Source organism: Tenrec ecaudatus, chromosome 12, assembly GCF_050624435.1.
Source record: "Tenrec ecaudatus isolate mTenEca1 chromosome 12, mTenEca1.hap1, whole genome shotgun sequence".
NCBI lineage: Eukaryota > Metazoa > Chordata > Mammalia > Afrosoricida > Tenrecidae > Tenrec > Tenrec ecaudatus.
The window spans coordinates 35,800,464-35,805,306 of record NC_134541.1 but is presented as its reverse complement, the minus strand read 5'-3'; the positions used below and the strand labels follow the sequence as shown (position 1 = coordinate 35,805,306).

At 46.9% G+C, this 4,843-nt stretch overlaps 1 non-coding gene across 1 annotated transcript; it reads left to right on the top strand.

Moving 5' to 3' along the window:
• The first annotated feature begins 4,459 nt into the window (after positions 1–4,459).
• TRNAC-GCA (transfer RNA cysteine (anticodon GCA)) lies at positions 4,460–4,531 on the top strand. The gene has a single exon. It is a non-coding gene; the product is annotated as a tRNA-Cys (tRNA).
• Positions 4,532–4,843: the final 312 nt, after the last annotated feature.

Here is a 4,843-nt window from a genome sequence, read left to right as displayed (position 1 = left end):
CCTCTGCCTTTCAATTAACCCCACATGTGTTTATTGGCCAGGTTGGCACAATAAACTAATTACCTCAACTACTGATGACTCTCTCCTCAGTCCAAGAGATTAAGATGTGACTGGTCTGGGAAGCGATCTAGGTATTAGCACACTCCAAAGCTCTCTGGGTGATTCTAATGTGCAGACAACCTGTGTTAGGCCTCGTTGACCAGAGAAACAAATCCGGTGACGCTCATGTATGCATGAGAGAACTTTATATTAAGAAGTAATTATATATCAGGAAAACATCCTAGCCCAGTCCAAATCAAGTCCATAATTCTGATACTAGTCCACAAATCCCTCTTCTGACTCACACAGATACATACAATGATGCAGAATCCTGGAAGATCACCCATCAGTGGGTACAAAGTCTTATGGATCTAATGGTGTGAGCACATCTCCAGGGCTCATGCCTGTCACCATGTGGTGTCAACAGGAAGGTGAAGGCAGAAAGAGAGAGTGGCCCATCTCCAGAGAGCCTTTTATCTCAGTGGCCTCTCCAAATGAGGCCATCAAGCTGCAACCTGATTGACAGGCTAAACTCCACCCATATCTTCTTACAGGTGCTAGGTTGGCACAAAAAACCCTACATAACTAGCACACAAGGATTGAGGACCCTGGCTTTGATTCTGCCAGCTGTAAATTCCTGATGCAGGGACATATGACCTGAATGATGGTTACATTGCTGGGATCCACCACACACACACATTTCTGTCAAGTCGATTCTGATTCATGGTGACCCCATGTGCTACAGTAGAATGGCACCAGGGGGTTTTCTTGGCTGTAATCTTCATGGACTACAAGTGCCAGACCTTTCTCCCGTGGTGTCTTGGGTGAGTTCACACCGCCAACCTCTCAGATAATAGTCAGGTGAAAACTCTGCGTACTATGTAAAACCTCCGTAATCCACAGGGCAAAATTATACTCCCTTCCCTGTTTAGAAGATGATATGTCATTTAAGAAAATTCTACTAGCTGATAGAAATAATTCTTTAAATTATGCTTTCTCACCTCCAAGAGTTTAGCACATAAATTGTACAAACTTCATTTTCTTTTAATATAATCTAGGGTTATATATGTAAATATAATTACTACGCTATGTTTAACATTTGCTCTCTTATTTCAAGGGTACGTTTGGCTGTTTTCGTTGAATTTACAAATAGATATAGAGTTTGCAGAAATTAGCTCATTTCTGTGTCAAGACCATCTTTTCACCATGGTTTTCTCAACAGAACATACCATGTAAACGATATCTTCAAGAAATATGTTTTTACAGAAGAGGGCCACATTTCGTGAGTCCTTCCATGTTTCAGGAATGCCTTCTCCTAGCTCCAAACAAGAACACCTTGGGTGAGGAAAAATCCCTGGCTCGCATTTTCAAATTCCATCACCGTGTGGCCTCTGGGTCTGGGAGCAGTGGTAAGGGGCCGGCATTTATCTTTGGTGAGTAATCCCGAGGCCTGAGAGCTTTCTTTCTTTTTTTGTTTTCCTGGGAGATAAAATGTTTTGACAAGAACATTTTCATTTGGGGTATTTTTTCTATGACGGCTCCTTTTCGGTCTGTGTTACTAGGATTTTCTTTAGCTAAGGCAATTTTCCCTATTTGCATATTTCCTTGATTCCAAGATGGTATCATTTGGAAAGCTACCCCACTGAGTACTTCGATAGGCAAAATACAAGTTCTAAAATGTGCCCTAATTCCAGGAGGATCTAAATGCATAGGTGGTGTTGGCGGGAGATGTGTAACTGACTAAATGTGTCCCATTGATTTCCACTGCATTGGTTTTGGTCAGGATGTGTGAGTGACACACAGTCAACGTGATCAGCTACTAACCTGATCAGCTACTAACCAGAGGGTTGGAGGTTCAGGTCCACCTAGAAGTGCTTCAGAAGAAAGGCCTGGTGATTCATATTTTAAAAGCTAGTCACTGAAAACCTAATGGTGGGTAGTTTGAGTCTGATGAGCATGGGGTTGCCTTGAGCTGGAATTGCCTGTGGGCAACAGCTTTTGATTTCCCTTGGTTTTGCTCTCCCTTGGGGATCTCCTGTGTGTTTTCCATTCCCGAGTCTCTCTCTCTCTCATCTTCTCGCTTATCCTGTTCACTTCCCTGTCTCTCTTCTGCTTGCTCACACTTGCAGAGAGTGCCACTTCCGTCATGTTCCTGCACCACCGATTGCACACCGTATTAACTTCAAACCTGATTGTAAATTCAACTTTTGTAGAATTTGTCCTTTCCTCTCATTCTTCCTAATCGGGTACATTTCCACTCTCCTCACCCAGCTATTTTTCCATAATTGCCTATAATTTCTTCCCGACTTTTGTCCCTTACTACTTAGAGCCCTGTCTTTAGTCAGGCACCTCAGAATGTTACAGCGTTTCTGGGAACTTGCAATGCCATGATTTTTTTCTCTCCTTTGTTCTGCTCCACTTTCCCCATAGAGTCTCATCCTGGCACTTCCCTGGCTGGTTGGCCTCCATCTTCGAAATGTTCCCTTCGCTAGTCCAATCCCCTTCGCAGAGCACAGACAGGAATAAGCTGACAGAGATGCTCCTGATCACACCTTCACCCAGTGGTCTTCTTCCTGTTGCCTCCCTGTTACATTCGTTCACTCTCTACGTCCATATGATTCCCGGGACTTATGAGGAAACACCAACATAAAGTCTGCATCCCCCAGAATACACTGCTCTCAGGGTTCTTCCTGGCCTTATCAATGGGCCCCTCACAACAAATCTCCAAGTGATTCCCATGAGGGGAAAAAAATGGTGTCGACAGCTGGCACTCCGCAGTTAACAGCGAGGCCGAAGTAAAGTGTTCCCAGTGCAACATAAACAATTTCCTTAGAATATAAACAGTTCTCAAGCAAGGCCACTCTTAGACCTTGCCTGAAACAAGACAGAGACAAGGCAATACCACAGTCACAAAAATAATGAGACATCCTCTTTTCCTGGCTGATGGGAACAGTGCTGTTTTTTTACCCATGATACCTCACTCATACTGCTTCCATCCTTCTATTGCTTCAGTAAAAAATGCCCCCGACATCAATCATCAAGTTGCCTACCCTTCAGACAGAGTTGACTCCAACACTGCCCTCCTTCATCCTGTCATCTTCAACCCAAACTTGATCCCCAAGCTCCTTCAACCTTCCTGAGATCACTCAGCACAAGCCTACAACCTATAAAAAGGCCTAACAAACACATCCTAACAAGACATCTTAACAAAACGTCTCATCGGTCACATTGTGTGTGCTTTCCCTGTCAGCAACAAGCATAACAAAGCCAGCTTTGTTTGACTGCAGGTCCACTCCTGGTGGTCTGCGGCTGATCGGCCTTGGCATCTGGAAGGGTCAGCCCTTTCTTTGGGCATGGTGGGTGACTGATGTCCAAAGTGGAGGCCTCGACCCTTACTGATAAGAGCCTTTAGTATGCCTTACAGCTCAATGTCAAGAAAGCCCAAATCCTCACACCTAGTCCCAAAGCAACATCACAATAAACGGAAAATAGGATTGAAGTCGTCAAGGATTTCATTGTGCTTGATCAGTGCCCATGGATGCAACAGGGAGGAAAACAGTGTGCCACCTTTAACCTTCTTTGGTTACACCGGGAAGGAGAATCTAACTCCATCGACACAGCCTGGCCTTGCAGAGGCCGCACAAGCCTCCACTCTCCATCCTTCTTTTACCCTATTCTGACAGCCGCCGTTCCTCCCACAGCAATCTACTTCTCTGCTGGGTTCGATCATGTATTGCAAAAGCCACACACAACTCATAGATAAGACTCACAGCCATGGGGGTTATTAGGGATGTTAACAAGTCACAACAAGCCAGGCTCGGTAAACATGGAGACAGTCTTTGGTCTTCAGCAGTGCCTCTCATCTCAGCTGGCAGCTCTGGTCCTCAGCCTCTCAGCACATGGTCCCTTGGACTCTGTCTTGTCCCATCAGCCAGGAAGCCTGTTCCTTGCTCTGCTCACCCTCAGAGGGTCGGCTGGTCTCAGATGGCTTGCACCCTCAGCTTGGACCCTCAGCCGGTCTCAATGGTGACATGAGTGCATCTCTCACTTGAAGCCACCCCCTCTGTGGCACTTAGTCATGGCAGACAGGAACCACACACACTGCTCCTTCTGGTCATCACTGAAGGAAAAAGGCCCAGGCTGGGCCCTGGGTCAGGAAGGGTTAGTGTGGGTCACTCTAGAGACCTTGGCCTGCTCTCAGCCTCAACCACAAAGGCAGGGCTAATGGCTGGGACTCTGCAGAAAGCTCTCCTCTCTCTCTGCTGATGGTCCAGCCAGAAGGAGACCTGGAAGGGCAGGGAGCTGAGGGAAGGGCTCTAGTCTTGAGTCAGCCAGTCCAGAGGGAAGCACCAGCTATAATTACAGAGCTGGGTGCTACCTTGAAACTCAAGAGCATTAATTAGGCCACATTAGTATGCCAGGGGGTGTAGCTCAGGGGTAGAGCATTTGACTGCAGATCAAGAGGTCCCTGGTTCAAATCCAGGCGCCCCCTTATTTATGGGTCATTTTGAGAGCTAACCCTCCCTGCCTGGATGCCTAAGTGGAGTCACATGATTGTGTCTTTTATGAGTGTGGCCAGCCATACCGGAGTCCACAGAGGCCATCCCCGTGGTTTGTGGGGGCTGCTGCAATAAGATACCTCAACGGCCATGGCTTTAAAGAGCAGAGCTTGGTTGTGTCTCACAATGCTGTGCCTACAAGTCCGCCATGTTGACTCCTTCTGAGGGGGCTGAGAGAACGTCCCCCGTGCCTCTCTGCTGGCTCCTGGTGGCTCCTGCCAATCTCGGTGTCCGCCTCCATGTCC